The sequence below is a fragment of the Pimephales promelas genome, chromosome 9, assembly GCF_988280905.1.
Source record: "Pimephales promelas chromosome 9, fPimPro1.hap1.1, whole genome shotgun sequence".
In the NCBI taxonomy this organism is placed as follows: domain Eukaryota; kingdom Metazoa; phylum Chordata; class Actinopteri; order Cypriniformes; family Leuciscidae; genus Pimephales; species Pimephales promelas.
Genome location: NC_142777.1, coordinates 29,059,640 through 29,079,004, shown reverse-complemented (window position 1 = coordinate 29,079,004; position 19,365 = coordinate 29,059,640). Strand labels below are relative to the sequence as shown.

Here is a 19,365-nt window from a genome sequence, read left to right as displayed (position 1 = left end):
AAACCTCGTCTGTTTAGTCATACGCACTCCTTTAATAGCAATTAACCGAGGACAACAACATGGCAAACAAAACAAGTCGCCGTCACACACCAATTCAGCTCACATTTCTTTTAATTAAAAGTGTGCAAGATCGTGGCTGACATTTTGTCTGTCCCCTGTGAGTGAGTCTTTGGCTGAACAAGACTCATCTGGTCTAATTAAATTGCAACAGAAGCCTCACACTGACTGGGCTGTTGACTGGGGCTGAGACATGTGCTTGACACACTGCAGGTTTACAATAGCAGCACTAGATAGTACATCCTCAGAGGTCTTGAATCTATTCCAAAAATTCGCACTCAATTTTCACCCCTGCACATGCACTAACAACATGCTCATTCATTCAAGCTAAATCTCCCCGTTCCCTTTAGGATCAGTGCAGGTTCATACGGAAAAGCCAATATAGCAATGCCTTTTATCCCACAACACCAAAACATCTGCTGACATTCGTACTTTACTTTGGAGGATTCTAGCAAAGTCGTGGCAAACTTTTAAATGTTTTTGAGTCTCTCATTCTTACCTAAGCTGCATTTATTTAATAAAAATACAGTAATACAGTAATATTTTGTAATATTATTCCAATTTAAAATGTACTACTTTTCACTACTTTTTATATATTTTAAGATGCAATTTATTCCAGTGATGACAAAGCTGAATTCTCAGCAAATGCAATTTATTAGTCCAGTCTTCAGTGTCACACGATCCTTCTGATAAATTTGTTGCATAATTCATTGTATAAATTAAAGTATACATACAATTTTTTTTTAAAAAAAACATACGTACTGTGTGTGTGTGTGTGTGTGTGTGTGTTCAGTAGACTGATATTGGCTTGAAGACTTTTATAGGCTTTTTATACTATACTTATTCTGTCATTTATGCTTTTTACATTTGCTTGAGAAACAGATCTTGCCTGTGAGCTGTGTTTGACACAATTCTACCTCCTCATTTTGAATAATTATTGCTTACATTCTTGTGAATTACCAGATCATTTTTATGGAAGATTTAGTATGGCATATCGAGGTCTTCTACTACCATGCTAAATTTACTTAGCTGATGTCATCCAGAATGTTTTTTTTTTTTTTTTTTTTGTGTAAATGAGAACACAACAGGTTTGTCTTTAAGTAACAAAACTTACAGAAACATTTTGAGGATTTCCTCATCTCACTCCAAACCACATCAGTGTTTTGACAGGCAAAAATGGGAAGAATGATGCTGGCTTAGTCTGAGAAGGTTGTCAAGTGCCAGTTCTTGGAGAAATTGCATTCAGTCATTTTTTTTTTTTTTTTTTTTTTTTTTTACTTTCAATCTGATAAAAACTATGTTTTACACAAGTCATGTGCTTAACTGATTAAAAAAAAAAAAAAAAAAAAGACTGAATGCAATTCAGAGAGAGAGAAAAGAAACCATACCGCCTGTCTAAATGTTAACGACTAATTGTTTGGATGATCACCATTAATCAAAGTAGAACGATTCTTCTTCTTTACTCTCATGTAAAGTGCTAATAAACTTAAACAGTTTTTACAGCTGAATATCAATGAAAGTCATTATGCTCTCGCTGTGAAACAAAAGTGGGATATCTGATCTTCCCGTACAAGAGCAGCTGAATATTTCAGTAATTTGTATGCAGAGGTGAAGAGGGCGTCTTTGCATTGCATTGAGGTGCTGTGATATTTAGCATGAGCCCATCTTTGATCTCAAAGAGAAAGACAAGAGTGCAAGATGTAAAACTAAGTGTGATGTACTCCATGGAAAATATTGATTTGAAAGCTAAGTCCCATTGCCAAAGGAAACAATGCATATTTGAGGCTCATTATTTCCTGTTCAAAGCATAAAAAATTGTTCTCCAACCACACACTCATAGTTTTACCTCAGAGTGTTTAATTGCTATTTGAAACGGCCTTAGTTTTCCTCTGCTCTGTGAATTAGCCAGTAACTGAAGCAGAAATGTGTTAACTCTGACAAATAGCTGTGGTATTTAGAGTTGCATCTCTGTTGTTTGTTTATGCTAATAATGTGAGGTGGACACAAATATACTCACATAGACATCTATATTCCCTCTCTGAAACAGCAGCTTTATGACTTACTGTATATATATATATATATATATATATATATAAATCTCATAGTAACAAGACTGTACTTTGTACTACTGTAGCACAAAGTCACTAATAATTAATTCTTTAAATGTTAAAGGGGTGGTAAAATGCCATTTTCACTAGATGTAAAATACATCTCTGATGTCCCCAGAGTGTGTTTTGTGTCTGAAGTTTTAGCACAAAATACCCCATATTTGTACATAGCATATTAAAGTTGTCACTTTTTGAGGGTTTGCAAAAACGCAACATTTTGTGCCTGACCCTTTAAATGCAAATGAGCTGCTGCAGAGGGCGGGGTTTTAAGAGCTTGTGTGAGTCAGCAGCTGTGATTTCCTCTCGCAGACACACTAAAATGACATAAACTGTTCTCCCTTTAATGTTAAACCGGAGTCAGTCAAAGATGGAGAGACTCATGAAGAAGTGACAACATGTAGAATCAGCCCGTTCTCATCCTTTAACGTCATATAGAGCGCTATATGCAAAAACGGCGCTATACTACGCACATGGCACCCTTTATCGTTAATATAACACGCGAACCCAAGACGTCATAAATCCTTTAGCGTGAATATGACACGCACACCCTACCCCAAACCTAAACTTAGCCCTCACAGCGCGTGTTATATTAACGGTAACGGGTGCCATGTGCGTAGTATAGCGCCGTTTTTGCATATAGCGTTCTATATGACGTTAAAGGATGAGAATGCGTTTGTAGAATGCAACAGGATGTCTCTGAATGGTTAGTTGATGAATTTATGTTGTTGATGTGGAGTTAACTATCTTCAATTAGCATATTCTATCATGTAACCTACATAGGAACTGTCGTGGGATGCACACACATTGACTTTCTAATGCATGTGAAAAGATGGATGCTAAAGTTTGAGCTGACTCTAAAGTGCTTTTATACACCATTCTTCCTCTTCTCAACATGGACTGTGTGTTCCTGGGGGCGGGGTTTATGTACATTGTATGACTGATGTCACTAACCCTATACCAGCCGTTTGTTGAAGTCCTTTTCTTTAAAAGCAAATATCTTCCTTTGTTTTGAACTTTGAGCGTTGTAACTTTGATAATGTTGTTAATGCTCAAACAGCAACATTACACACTAACTAAAGTTAGAAAAGAGAAATCAGTCTTTACCACCCCTTTTATATTAGACATAATACGGCTACGGTTGTCCATGACACAGCAGAATACTAATAACTTCCTGTTCTGTCACAATACTCAATTCTACTAATTAAAGACAGTTGGAGGAGCATGACAATACCCATTAATAACCCATTAATCGTCAAATACTATAGGAGTCAATGCACAAGAGAGAACTGCTGTGTAAGGAAGAGACCATAAGTCTTTGTGTTGAGACTTTTACCTGGTCACGGCACAGTCCCAAATGAACTGGCCCTCCATCACTACACTAAGTAATTGCAGAGAGCTTGACACAGAGCGAAAGAGACAGTGAAAGAAAGAAAGAAAGAAAGAAAGAAAGAAAGAAAGAAAGAAAGAAAGAAAGAAAGAAAGAAAGAACGAAAGAAAGAAAGAAAGAAAGAACGAAAGAAAGATCGAAAGAAAGAAAGAAAGAAAGAAAGAAAGAAAGACAGAAAGAAAGAAAGAAAGAAAGAAAGAAAGAAAGAAAGAACATTAAATCATTTATCAATTTTTTTTTATCCAAAGTGCCTTTTTCTGTTATTACTGGTTTATTATTGTGTTTATTTTATTACTACTTTATTTATATTTTTATGAACTAAGTTTAGCTACATTCCTATATGAAGGAAGAAAATCAAAGAGAAACAACAAAAGAAAGAAAAAGATAAAGGCAAATGGTCAACATTCTTTCAGAGGTGCCTATGATGCAATCTCTGGTAACTCCAGCAGCAAGATGAGGCTGTAGATGAATAGGATATAATTGCTCCTAGCTATAATTGAATATGTTGCTGTGCATCATATTCACAGTGCAGTGAAAATAATGCACAGCAACAAATATTCCATACAAAACTCAATATGTCTCCTAAAAAAGACACATTAAATATTGCATCAGAAAGAAGCAGGCACATTTGCAGATGCGCAGACAAGCAATGCAAGGTGAAAAATAGTGGACCCAAGAGAGTAAGAGAGATACATTTTTTATATATGTTTTACGGGTATATTTTCGGATGAGTGTGTACTGTACATGCTGTAAAATAAAATAATATGATCAATATGTTATGTGTGATGAAGAGGCAGAAGCAGTCGGATCATCTGCAGTCATTTATTAACACAGGTAATGAAATTACACATCGACCTCAGACAGGCATACAATGAAGGGACAATCCAGGAACAATTCCACAAGCTCTGCTGTCTGACCTCGACTGTACTACCACTGATAAATTCATGCCTGATCACTGCACTTGTCCTTTCATGACCCCACCTATTGCAGAATACGATAAAAAAAGGAAAGCAACACAAAAGAGAAACCTCAAAATGAATATCCCTCATCAAAACACACAGTAAAATCACATGGATGTGGAACCAAGCAATGTTGCACCTTTACCCTGCAAGTTGAGTGCTGAACAGGTTTGAGCAATAAGTGAAAGTGAACACTACATGCTCAAAACACATGGGATTCATTGTGACACAACAAGAGAGAAAAGTGGTCTTGGGATGACCACATTTTCATCTATTGTCTTCTTAAATCCAAAGAGATAAGAATACACTTTGGAAGTTCATTTAGCGTTCAGGGATAATGTGAGACTAGTGCTGATTTTCATGGAAGAATCAACACCAAGGGCGTAGCTGCCACCAGGGACATGGGAGAGCCAAAAAAAAAGTTCCCCAAACACTTTTCCCAGCTATACTACCTGATCTGAAAGAACATCCATACCGAAAGCATGGACATCTCCAAGAAATGCTCAACTGCTAAACACAAACTTTTCACACAGAGATTCCAGAAAATACACTGATAATGGGGATTTATGGGATTTGTCCCGGGATTGTTGAATTTTGGTTCATTCATATTGCCAGTGATTTTCCAGAATCTGTAAGTACTCTTACACATCCTATAAAGATCCCGTAAAGACACGTGAGATTGATGTGACGTCTTAAGTTTGCTTATTCGATCATATTAGCGCATCACGTACCATTCACTCAAGTTGGCGAACGATCTCAGCTTCATCATTACGACACACCCCTAACGGCATTGATTGTGGCTTTTGTTCACACAGGGATTGATCACAGCAATGTTACTAGCACCCCATCCTGGGATCAATGCTGAAATGAATCCCAGGATGTGTTTGCGTTCACACAGAAGGCACTCTGGCAATTTTATGGCAATTTTCTGAGACAATTTTCCATGACAACCATGTCACTCAATCTCAAGCCTCCCAGAAACTAGTCACCATCATCAATCCTCAGTGGTTAAACATCTGGACTATATTTTGTGACATACAGGTGTGTTGTTGTGTTTATACATCATCAGCCTTAATTGTTTTTTATAATTTCTACAGTGAAAAAAAAAAAAAACTTTTCTGAGTTTCAAATATTATTAATCAAGCTCTGAAAATGGCTCGATTTGATTTGCAGGATCTGTGACATCACACTGGCAAATGCATTTTCATTTGACTGCCTCCTGAGTAAGACATTGCTATGCATTATCGTATACATATAGTATACAGATGCATGTTGAGTTTCTGACAGGGAAAATGGAAGAGTGGAAGAACATGTAATGGAGAGTTCGAAACTTTTGTTGAAAGATGTAGCAGCCAACTATATTTTATCTGACAACAGCTGGATAACAAACGGTAAACAATTTTACAACACTTTGTCTGTAAATTACGGTTTTCCGCATATACAGTAATGTGCGAAAGTATTAAAAAAAAACGTCCTTACAACTGTTTGCTGTCGTGTGTCAGAAATACTAATAAGTTTACATTTCCAAACATTCCTTTAGTCATTAATTGTAATCAAGTTAGATTTTTGATTGCTCTAAACGTTTCAACCAATCAATATAGCAAACAGGATGCAGAATTGCTATATATAATCTAATAAAGTACTAAATAAAATAATTGAAATGTGAAGAAAGTTTTTTAAAAAGTAAAAGTAAACTAAAAACCTTTGTAGGCCGAGGAGGAGGAACAATTAATGTCTGTGAAATTCCAATTCAACTTCCTGTGATGTGTGGCCAATTCAATCCAGATTGAACTAAAAGAGAGCCGATTCTTCAATGCTGAATTTTGCGCAGCCACTGGTTGTGTGATAATCAATAACTTTGTTCCTAGAATCCTTCCATTATCACTGCACCTTGCTGAACCTATTACAGAGACCTAATGCATCTTGAGGGACTCTAACCCTCCTACAGACGGCAAGCACTTTGATGCATGATTCCTTGCTTCCACTGTACCAGGATTATTATGCTGCTACTCAATCAACCCCCTGCTTTCCTCGACTTTTGGAGTCATTTGGGAAAATAAATCTATATCAACTCTGTGTCATACAGTAATGAGTATGTGCATGTCTGTATATTTATGCATGTGTGTGAAGGGGTTAGACGGTGACTATACGTCTTTTAACAGCTGTCTGCGGAGACCTTAAAAGCTCACTGAAATGGAAATGTGGTTAAATATAGATTGATTAGTTTGTTTGTTGTTGCAGATTGATGTTTTCAGAATACATTTTGCATTTTTCTCTCATTTATCGGAACAAAACAACACGGCGTGCCACTACGTTTCACCATAAAATATCAGGAAATATCAGGATTGTGCTCACCACATGGAGAAGAGATCTTCCCTTTGGCCATGCTTTTGTTCTATTAAAGAGCCTTCTCGTTAGGGTTTGTCCTTTAAATCTGCAAGAAATCACAAAATAAATGTATTAAATAAGATCAGAGATGAAACAAATGCGAAAAAAAATATGTGTAATTAGGAAGCAACCAACACAAACATGCAATCAACAGTTAGGAGAAGCTCAGAACACAAGCAAACAGAACACCCTATGGACGTGAAAACCAACACAGTATGTTATTACCACGAGTGCTGTCTGCAAGCTCGAGGTTTCCTGGCTTTACCCGTAATCTCTAGGGTTCGACTTTCATATGCGCTTCTAGCAAAGACTGGGCCAAGCCACTATGAAACTTTTGCTCAATCAATATCATGTAATATGTACAAAGCCCCACATGAATAAATAGGCTTTACCTTTTCTCCGCTTCCTCTATCCTCTTACGCACTACACAGGATGCTGTTCTTTGACACATTGTTCTTGTTATTTAAACCCCTGGAATCTCTCAGCAAGGATTCGAAATATCTATATCCCAGTCCATCCGAGCCTCTCCTCTCTGCCTTGTGGAAAATGGAAATAATTTTATTCTGACAACATTTCTCTCTTTCTTTTACTCTCTGAAAAGACACTAATGAGTCTCTCCATACAGGCCTGACGGTAGACAGAGGCAAGGTGATTATGCAAACACAAGGTCCTGAATTACTAATGAAAGCTGGGGGATATGTAGAAGACAACCGTGTAGAGGAAAAAAAATAGAAAGTTTGTTTCTGGACTCTCTTGTAAAAATCAGTCCTGACACTCAGTTATATTAGTAGCCCATTAAGCAGTTCAAGGACAATAGCTGTTCTCCTGTTTGATCATTTATTCTCTGGATCTCGTTGTTATGCCTGGTGACTAAGATCAAGATGACTGGAGAATATCAACGGCCTTGCTAAGAACGTGTGCAACCTAGGTAACATTATTTTATTTACACACTGCAAAATAATGTTTCACAAGGCCACGCTGTCTCTAACGTTGATAACTTTGTTATCTTCCACAAAGAATTGGAGCAATAATCTTTTTTCAAGCATAAAGAAGCAAGTTTTGGTGCCACATGGATGTATATTATTTCAAAAGGACGAGCTGAAAAGCCCTTTGATATTGATTCATGCCTGTGGGTGTTAAAATCCACACAGAAAAAGTAGGGCAGCTCAACCTGTGCAAGGTGAAATTACAAAACGTGCCTTCCCTTTCTTACTCCCCTAACATGGCTGTATGTGTTCAGTGAAAAGACGTCAGGAGGAGGACAGCTAATAAAATCCATTTCAACCCCTTCCTTAATCATCAGCGGTAGTTTCCCCAAAGCCACCGACGTCATGGAGAACACACTAGGGCCATCAGCCTGTCATTGTTCTCTCAGACACTGTGGCATAAATTGCCTCTCTCTTTAAAGAAGAGAATGGCGATGCCTGGTTAGAACATCCAACTTTAGTTATAATTCATTACTTTTCAGAAAGGGAATCACAGACATCTAGTTTATAGTTCATTTATTTCAAAGCTTTTGAAAACTAATAACTAAACTTTTATTCTTGATAGTTCCAGTTTTTCTTTTCTAAAATGATTTCAGCTTGTCAAAACAAAAAAAAGCATTTATTTTAAATGTATTTAAAATAAAAATAAATTCTTTTTATTTATTTCTTTTTAACAAAACTTTTGTCATAAGCGAGAACAAATTGTTTGAAATTTAAGGGGAAAAAAGAAATCAAGTACAAATTGTTTTTGTAATGTTACAGGGGTAGTTCACCCACAAATGTAATATCTATCATCATCTGAAGATATGTTTGTTGATCTAAGAGCCCTGTTTGATTGATGCAAAGTTAACATCTCAGTTATGTACGATGGTGCTAGACCAAATGTATCAAATAACCATACCGAGACGTACTGGTACATTCTCATTTGTGTTTATTCTGCCTGAGTCTCTTTGTCATCTGGGTCTGATCAGAGACTATTTATATATTCCAATTCAAACATGTACAGCTGAATGACAGCGGGTCTCTCACTCTCTCAGCTCTTCTGCTTACCGACTGCCATAGGTATGCAAGTGACACCCTCATCCAAAAGCCGGGCGGGGATATGCAGCTCATTTGCATTTAAGGTTGTATACACCAAAACAGCCCCCAAAAATGACATTTTCAAATGGTTATAATTAATTAACTGTGGGGTATTTTGTGCTGAAACTTCACAAATACATTCTGGGGACACCCGAGACCAATATTACATCTTGTAAAAAGGGGCATAATAGGTGCCCTTTAACAGAGAAAAGAACAAAGGCCTGTATTGCGGCATGGTATGTCGTTGAACACTGGTATGTCCGTCTCATTGACCAGAGGCCACAGTGATATCTATCTCATTCAATTATTCTGCCCACATGGACATCTAAATCCTTTTCAGTCTCATGTGCTTGATTAGTCTTCAGTTCATGCTTGATTTGCCCTGTGCATCAACCTGGGGCCTGTTGTAATGGATAACAACACACCAATTAATGACAAATGCCAAATAGATGGCATTTAATTGCCATCCATTTGGCAATTAAATGCAGGAGAACCTCCAGGAGACTAACACAGACCAACGAGTCTGCTGTACCTCCAAACAAAGAGTTAAAGTCCCTGTAAAGGCAATTCTACAAGAAAGTTCTAAACACATTATACATGTTACATATGTATTGCTAAAACATATTACAAAGGCTGTGAACTGTGAAGTACCGAAATGTGGAGTTAAACAGTTTTTCACCATTGCAATTTTACGGATTGTTTGGGCGGGGCTAAAACAGGGCTCGAGGACGCACTGGAGCCCATGAGCTCTTGGAGACGCCCCTATTTGATGACGCACAGAGTCTGATCTCTCCCCTAACACACAATAACACTCCCCGAGCACATTCGCTTTCACCGCTCAATCGCGAGCACTGTCCTATTAGTTACTACAGCTGAGCCTACAGTTTGCTACCTAGCTATGCCTTCGACACAGACATGCATAGGCTACCTGGATGCGATCATGATCATTTAAATTCCCTAAAAACGATCACATCAAGAAGAGGTTTATAGAAAACCAACCTTGCTGAAGAGCTGAGGATCACCGCCAACACCCGCCTCTGTAGTGATCATTTTACACTGGATAGTTTTATAAACTTTCCTCAGACAACTGGGATTCACTGATAATCCACTGTTACTGGTGAATGGGGCCGAAACGACTATCTCCCGCCTCAGTGTTCATCCTCCCGTCGCGAAAGCAGTTTCAGTAATATCACCATCGACAACTTTCCCAGTAGTGGGCGTGGTTTCAGCACAGCCAGCAGACACGCCCCCAGCGTTTGAGAACAAAGATAACTGCAGGGGTGAGGAGTCGCCAGTCAATGGCGTCATATCCGTGCTACTCTCAGTTTCCACCTGGTTTGACCTCGTATTGCCATAGTAACCATGGTGACAGACGTTGACAACTGGGTTATGCCCGTTATGCTTATGCTCTTGTTGTTTTGCCCCCCCTCTGTATTTTGTTCAAATAAATGCAGGCTTAATGTGCATAAGATACTTAAAAACAAACAAACATTAAAAATAGTAATATTTACAAACTTTTGATCAGTGCAGTTTTCATACAAACACAAGTAATTTTAACAAGGTGAAAAACAAAGGTAAGGGTATATGTCACTTATATTATTATCACAACCAAATAAATGAATTACTTGGGGAAAAAAAAAAAAAAGCCATGCTGTGTTGACCTCATTTCAAAGCAGTTTAAAATAACAGCTCCTGATTTTGCCTTTTTTCTTTATCAGTGATCTTTCTGTCTGTGCTACTTTAGTTCATGTCTCCCATTCATTGCACGCTCTCTCTCCCTCTCTGTGTTCAATGTCTTTTTCTCTCCCTGTGTTTCTCCTTTGTCTCTGCTCTTTTGCCATGTTCATGTTGGGTAAATGAGAAGTGGCAATGCACACAGACACATGTACAGTGTCTGTTCTCATTATCTCAGGAAGAACTGCCACCTCCCTCGACCCCAGTGGGACTGTGTAGTGCAATCTAAGGCAAAACAAACTGAATGCACTGAGAGCACTCATCAAATTAGTGCAATCACAAATAAACAACAAACACAGAAGCAAATATTTTAGAAAAGAAGAGACGGATTCAGTGAGAAATATAATTTTTCACATCAATCTCCCATATTTTATTAATAATATAGAGTATAAAAATAAATTAATACTTTTAACGTGAAAACGTGACAAACGTGAAAAGTAAAATAGATGTTTATAATTCAGAAAAATGACACTGAAGGCTGGAGTAATGGCTGCTAAAAATTCAACTCTGCAATCACACGAATAAATTATGTTTAAAATATATATTACAATAGAAACAGTATACTAATATGTCACAATATTACTGTTTTACTATATTTATGATCATATAAATGCACCCTTGAGCATAAGAGACTCAATCCATGTAATTCTTCGAGGTGTCAGGACTGTTTCCCGTAGCACAGCATGTTAGAGAGATCATTACGTGAACATAATGAGCTTGTTAAGGAGAGTTTAACCCATGGGCAGAGGAACAGAGCATTAATCTTTTTGCTTTTGGCTAATTAGGGTAAAATCCCCGTACAAAGGCATATCAGCATTGTGACCCCTGTCTCCATCCTCTCATTTAACATTCATAAATGAGCATAAAGACAATTGGAAAATTGTCTGCACAGGCTTACTGCTCTATTTGCAGACCGTAAGACGGAGCGGAAACAACTATAATACATAAAAACGTAGTACTTAGTGGCTCCACTGTTTCGATAGATTCAATAAGATCGAATTGAATAAATCAATGGGCTCCATGTTTATGTCCAGTAATGGCAGTTTGATTTGTTCATTTAGGAAGTAGGAAGCAATTGAACAAAAATGTAGAAAACTTATACTTGCTCTTAATTGAGATTGATCTTGAGAACATTTATTGATGTAATTTGTGAGAAACTCTAAGATTTGTATAGCATGCTGGTCGTTAAAAAAACACTCTGTTATTGATTTTGTGGTTATTCATTAAGTTATCCTAAATTGGCTTTTACTGTCTTTTTTTTTTATTCCCAAATCAATACTAGAGTCACTTCAACAACATCGATTTTATAAAACATAATGCTGAAAATATTTTTCTTGCACTGACGTAGTAGTCTTATGATCAATACATCCTTTTCTGTGTTTAAAACTTAGATTTTGTGTACGGATTACTTAGTTTAATAAAACCAGCCTTCAAACAGATAAAATATAACAAAATAACACTGTCAATAAGTATATATGTATAATGTGCAAACATCTCTAAATCAAAATACATTTACCTAAAAATACAAGATTTCTATTTTTTTGCATTTTTTTTATCACGTGTAGCTATTTTAAAGGAAACACAAATAATTTATGTAAAAACATTTTTGTAGGTACAGTATATAAAAAGAATTTAAAAAAGAAGATTTCTGATAGTCAGTCTAAGTTTCGAAATTAGCGTGTTGGGGTCAGAGGTTGCAGACTCACCAAATAAAATATATTCTATATATATATATATATATATATATATATATATATATATAGTCTTTTCTTCATTCAAATTAGGGAAATATTGCTCTAACCATAATTTAATGTCATCAATGCATAATTGTATCGGTATTTGTTAGACTCATAGGCAAAAGCATTTGAAAATAAAGCGAAAATAAAACTGGTCCGAGAATAGAGGCCTGTGGCACCCCACAGGAGAGAGGAGGACAAATTCCCAATCACTACAAAAAAGGTTCTGTTGGTCAAATATGATGAGAACCACTGAAACGCAGTACCCTTAATGCCTACATAGTGATTAAGGCGAGACAGGATGATTGATTGGCCCACTGTATCAAAGGCGGCCGTGAGATCGAGGAGCACTAAAATAACAGGACTCTTGACTTCAACCGCACTTCAAACCGAGCAATTTCGAGAGAAACACTTTTGAGAGAAAAGGCTGGTGAGAAACTAGTCTGAAATTAGACAAAACTGAAGGATCCAGATTTGTTTTTTTTTTCAAAGAAAAGGCCTGAACACATCATGTTTGAACACAGCAGGGACAGATCCTAAGCATATAGACATTTATTAATTAAAACCAACAGGAAAGGCCCAACTGTGGTAAAAACCTCTTTTAACAATTTAGTTGGAACAAAGTCCAGGGGGCAATAAAAAAAAAAAAAAAATGATAGTGAGACTGGTTCAAACTGTTCAGAGAATGTGCTGCAGTGACAACTGAATCTGTTACAGAACTACTAGTTGCGAGTTATCTAACAGACTCCACTCGGTTAATAAATAAGTGAAGAAAATTCTCACAAGTGGAGACTGAGGCATCTTGTCAGAGAAGAAGAATGTGGGTTTACAACAGAATTAATTGTATAAAACATCACCCTTGAACAGATTGCCCACTATTTGTGATAATATTTGACAAGTATTTAGGTTTTGCCTGCTTTACGGCCTTTTGATAATTAAAAAGACAGCCCCTTAATATTTCCAAAGACATATGTAAGTTTTCCTTTATCCATCTCGGCTCTGCCTGTCTACAGCACTGCCTAAGGGTATGGGTGGCATCGTTTATCCAAGGATCTGTTCTTAAATTAAGAAATCTGTGTAAGGGGCAACAATGTCTAGAATTTCAGAACAGGTGGGATTAAAAGATGAAAGAAGGCCATCAGGGCATGTAGAAGAGACAGATTCACTAAGGCATAGCATTTAGAATCCATAAAAGCACCAGTAAATTCTTCTGCTGTTAAGAAAGTGAGAATACGGTGATAACATGGAAAGGCGTTATTGGAAATTCAACAATGATGGGGAAATGATCTGAGATAGCAGTCTCAGATATTTCACTGAGGGAGATAGAGAGCCTGTGAGAAATAATAAGGGCCAAAGTGTTTCCAATAAGATGTGTGGGTATATCCACCAGTTGATGTAAATGGAAAGATGTCAAAAGTCGTTTAAAATAAGTGGCTAACTGATCAGACGGACAACATATATGGATATTAAAATCAACACAAAGTTGGTCAAATCCTGGAATGGAGGAGGACAGAAGGCTTCCAATACAACACATCTGGCCACATTAGTGGGGACCTTGGGAATGCAACTTGGCCTAGAGTGAAGGACCATGCCTTTACCATGCTGCGTGCAAAATACAAGCACAAATGAGCAAAGGTCAGAGCTTGCAAGTCTCTTATCCTTTTAAGAGAAGTGATAGCTAGGAGGAACCTGGTCCTGAGAGTTAGAAACTGAACTGGAACCTCTTTAATAGACTCAGAGGGAGCCAGGTATAGGCCTTGGAGCACAACGACCAGATACCATGCCGGTACCCTTGTGTGTACTGCAGACCTCAGCCTCATAATATATAAGCAAGCTGCAGCCTGACCAGACACAACATGTGCTTTGCCGCCCAAAGCTGAAGTAGTTTTGACTTGCTTGGTGGGCAATGTCGGGTCCTTTAGGGACGATACAGTCTGAGGGGAGAAATAGCTAGCTAGCGTCTTGTAAACCTTAGGCATCGTCAGATAACCATGTGCCACATTAGTGGCCAACTATCGAGGAATAGTATGATGTTTGTGAACTGTGAAGTCGATAAGAGGCCGGCTTCTTCCACAATCTCGGCACTTCTGTGTGAAGATCGGGAAAAAATTGCAGGCCCCAACGGGGAAGCTATGTTTAATCTTGCAACAGCGTGAGGCTCCTGCCTCGATGCTTTCAATATTCAACTTCCCAGAGCTGGATACCTTGAAGCACCAGTGCCTCAAATGCAAAGCGTGCTTCCTGACACTGAGAAAAGGGATTAGATCTATCAGGGTCTGTCTCAAACCCCTCTGATCCATTTGCGATCCCTATGATCTAGATTGCAGATGTGCATTGGCAGCATGGGGATTCGAACTCTGGGAAACGCAACCCTGAGCTCCCTCCTCAAAGAGTGCCAGGGAGGAGTGAAACGTCTATAGTGGAAGCTGTTTAGAATCGGCACAGCCAGCACCCTGGAGAGCTGACTGTGCATGCTCCACTCCCAAACAAACTACACAAATATTGTCTGCATCCCCACCCGTGATGTATCGTGGGCAGGGATGAACACAGTCTAAAATGCTTTCACACATTATTTCACACTGAAGACACAGAAGCATTGCACTGCTCCCTGGTTCGTGACGTCACCCACCTCTGACGTCTCATCACGCCATTGGACTGATTTCTCACATGCATCACGACACAATCACGCAGAGTGGTCCCACATTGTCAATCGCCGCAGTGCGAGTACTTTAGGTTATTGATTCGTTTATGTTATCCGTACACTAACCCCCCAATAGATAAAAAAATCACTGTACTCTATTGATCTACTCGGTGGCACCATTTGATTCATAGTCAGCCACATTTGAATGTGTGTTATATATTCTGACTGGGATCACTTCACCTTTTCATAGAATGGCAGCTTGGCAAGTATTGCTTTCCTCTTCCCCTTTCTCTCTCCATGACTCGTGAGACCAAGGCAGCCGTGAAATATGGTCACCAGCAAATTGAGATTCATCAGGCAGCCTGTCTTGCTCACTTGAATCTATATTCAATTCTGGAGCATCTGTTATGGCGGAGGCAGTTCAGGACACGCTGGTATTGTGAGGGTGAAATTGTGCTTGGATAAATAAACTTACAGGCATAATAAAATCCAATGAAAATATATCACAGCCTCAATAACAGTGAGAATCTTGAAATCGGTTTCTTGAGGAGAAAAAACAAACAACAAAAAAAACCCCAACAACTTATTCTGCAAGCTAGTGGCAAACAAAAAACAACAGCCCTTTTTCAAGCACATCTTAGTTTGTTCATAAATACGAGAAAGCAAGATAAGTATTTTTAGTCGTGTTGCAAATCATGTACTATATTCTAAGAGTCATATCAGCTATATTCTACATTCATGATAGCATTTCTGTTAAAACCTGAGAACATAAAAAAATGTTTCTCTTCAATAGCTTCTAGGGTGTTGTCCTACTTTATGCAAAAAAAAAAAAAAAGGTACAGGCGAAGTGTAACTGCCCATACTCTAGAGAGCTCATCAAAGATTAAGATGCACCTCTACCGCAGGGGAGACAAACTAAATTAGCACACATACCGCTTAGGTAAGCACAAAAAGGCCTGTCCGAAAATCACAGCAGGTAGAAATGCCATTGCTAAGAGAATAGCCTCAGTTTTCTGAATCAAGGCTTATTCAGCACAATGGAGGCTATTAAACAAAGTCCCCCTCTGTGAAACTGGATTCCCCTTTCAGCTTTCGACACCCACAATGTTTCTTTGCATGCAACTTTGCATGTATATTTATGTTACTTGCTGCTGCCCTTTTGGTCAGGTCACTCTTGTAAATGAGATTTTAAATCTCAACAAGTTTGTAAATAAAGAAGTGAGCATTTTTTTTTTCTCACCTAGGCAGAGTTTCACTAATATGTTATGGTGTGAAAGATGAGACAGGTTTTGGCACAAAGCAAAAGCCTTGACATGAATTCAGGGAAAAGTAAACAACGATAGCATATTCAGAACGCATTTGAAAACTTTCTTTCAATGCAAACGTGACCTTGTGTGTAGAGTGCCCTTGCTTGTTGCATTCACCTCTCTCTTTATGCTGCCTCCTCAAAGGTGTCACCTGATACCAAAAATGTCAAATATATTCAACACCAACAATCCTCCATAAAAGCGTTCCACGTTCACACTGGAAAGTTAATACTTCCTGTGCCCTTCAAAGGCGTGCTAAAAGATGCTGATATTGGCACTTAACTACTCACATTTATGCCAGGTTTGCTCTCGGTCTCCTTGTGTGCATATTTTATTTACTTTGCTTGTTTAACCTGTACTAACACACAGAGGCAGGCATGATTGAAAAGGTCCATCATAATATCAACACATTAGCTAATGAATATTAATCAGGTGACATAACATTCACCTAAGTTTTGAAAGACGGGCAAGTTGGCACTATAACAAAGTTGTCAGAAATCAGTTTTACATTTGAATTGCCAGAATTGGTAGAATAAAAGGGCACACATGGTTTTTACTTATTTCACACACCAGATGCCCCTTAGATTACATATGCAAATATGGCTACACATGAAAATATGTCTACAAATGCAATCAAACAATATTAACTTTAAAAAAAAACAAAAAACAATTGCTTTTGGCTGGACAAATTCAACTAAGCAATCTGAAATCAAAATATTGCACCCAAAATATGCTTAAAAATAAGCTAATTTAACTGAGTATACATGTTTCATAGGCTGATATGAAAATGTTAAGTGAGCACTAGTACAGAGATGGCAAATGAAGTCCAGAATCAATTATGCAGCTTTAATCACCAATATTGGTAAAATAAAAAGGGAACATGTAGTATTTACTAAATTCACAAACCAGAGGGCTTTAGATTACATAAACATGATAATTAAGGAATATTAAGCAAACAACATTATATAGAAAAAAGGAGAAAACTCCTCATTGCTCTGGGCTAGAGAACATCCACTAATAAACCATCTAAAAACTGAAAATCAATGCAAAACAAAATCAAAAGAGAGAGAGAAAGAAGTCAGTAAAGTCAGTTTATGATAATGGTTGCTATGGCCTTTCTTAAAATGCAACTTTTCCATATTCATCTCTCTCGTCTTACAACCTAATTATTTAAGCACAATGAGTTGTTAAAGCTGATAAGGGAATACAGGACTGTAAAATGACAATGAATACTCACACAATTAAGTTAATGTTATTCTGCACTCTGAAAAAACTTCTCACAATAGGTTCTTGAAAGTGATTTATTTATCATGTAAGCCTCACAGTTAGTCCTCCTATATTTAAAGCAGGACACCAAACAACTTCCACAATGGATTTATATTTAAAAAAATAAAATAAATGGAGAAGGAGAAGGAATACCCAGTGGAGGATAGGATAACTGACATGACAATTTCAATGGAAATCTACTTCTCAGTATTTACAATGAGCTTTGGTTGAGTGCTATGAGTCCCTTTGACAAGACGTCATGTCAGATGTTCGAGAAGAAAGTGATGTCTTTCTATGTTTAGAAGCAAATTGGTGAGTTTATTTTTCTTGTTTTTGTTGAGGTGGATTTCTGTTGAAAAATTCAAGGAACTGGCGATGGATCTAAGGCTTTTTTAAACAGCTTTTGTACAACTGGTTTTTGGTGGTATGATGTGAGTTAAAACAGTTACAAAACAAAATACAGCACCACTGACTATCTCTTTCTTGAGCGAGAAAACAGTGTGTGGTTGACATACTCATGGAAAATATAAATAAATGCTGTCTCATACAAGTAGTGCAAAGGAATTACTGGACCTGCAAAACATCTTAATAGCCACAAAACATCACGTTAAATAAAGTCAAAAACATCACGTTAAATAAAGTCAAAGTCCCTATCATTATTAGATAAAGGCAGGCTTCCGAACAAGGTGACCGGTTTGCTGTGCACTAGTCAGAGAAGTGAAGTTGATTGGCATGTCATTTGCATAATCAGGGCATATAGGTATTGGTGGGAAATCCAGCACTGATTTCAACCATTCCACTCACCGTGTTGACGCACAGTGCAATCAAGCCCTGAGATTAAAGGTCCTTCAAAGATCAATCTCACACCACTGTAACCCTGCTTATGCCGGTGAATGCCTATATTCTGATAGTCAAAGTGTGGGGTGATGCAGTGGAGAACAAAACTAGATCAGTCATTTTCTTTCACTTTCACCCTCAAAATCTCCACCCATCACGCTGCGACTGTAACATTTTGTGTGCGTGACTATACTGCCGTTTGAGTTTCATTTCCTGCTCATTACAAACCTCCAGTTCAGTGAAAGATGTATTTAGTCAGATCGCATTTGCAATTCTTTTCAAAATATCACTATGGCAGCACATTTGATTAAATATTAGGCGATAATAACTGCAGCTGGATTTGAGAGCAGGAACCGAAAACTCTATAGTTCAGTCAGTGCTCATTGTTTTTTATTATCCTTTCATCACCAATATAACAGCATTCACATTCATATGTATGGTATGTATGTAGTCAAAGAATGGTTCAAGGTGTTGTATGTTTCATATATTTTTAGCAGTGACTTTTCTGATTTAAAATAATTTGGGGTTTGCGTCATCTACTTGCTAAGAGGCTGCACAACAGTGATTATGCAATTTCACTTTGAGTGATAAAGGTCAACAAAGCATATAATCTGAAATCACAGCTGGATTTGGATGGAAGGATGGATGTGGCTGTGTTGATGGACGGACGGACGGACGAATGGGTGGATGGACAGGGATGGATTGACAGGAATGGATGCATAGATGGACTGCATCCATTGTGGAAAACCTCATTGCAGTAAAAAATTGGCTGTAATAATAAGATGAGTGTGACTTCAGTTTGAAATCATTGTTGGGATTTACGACAAAGCTCTGGTTGGCACAACATATTCAGCTCCCAAGGACGTAGGAGATAACATG

The 19,365-nt window shown here is 37.8% G+C and overlaps 1 protein-coding gene across 3 annotated transcripts in view; it reads right to left on the bottom strand.

Moving 5' to 3' along the window:
* Positions 1-19,365, bottom strand: part of LOC120460687 (leucine-rich repeat and immunoglobulin-like domain-containing nogo receptor-interacting protein 2) — a 292,825-nt gene that overhangs the window by 109,714 nt on the left and 163,746 nt on the right. For all 3 annotated transcript variants that reach the window (XM_089134953.1, XM_039648602.2, XM_089134954.1), the window contains exon 4: positions 6,867-6,945. The gene's annotated coding sequence lies outside the window, so the exon portion shown is untranslated. The remainder of the gene's footprint in view (positions 1-6,866; positions 6,946-19,365) is intronic.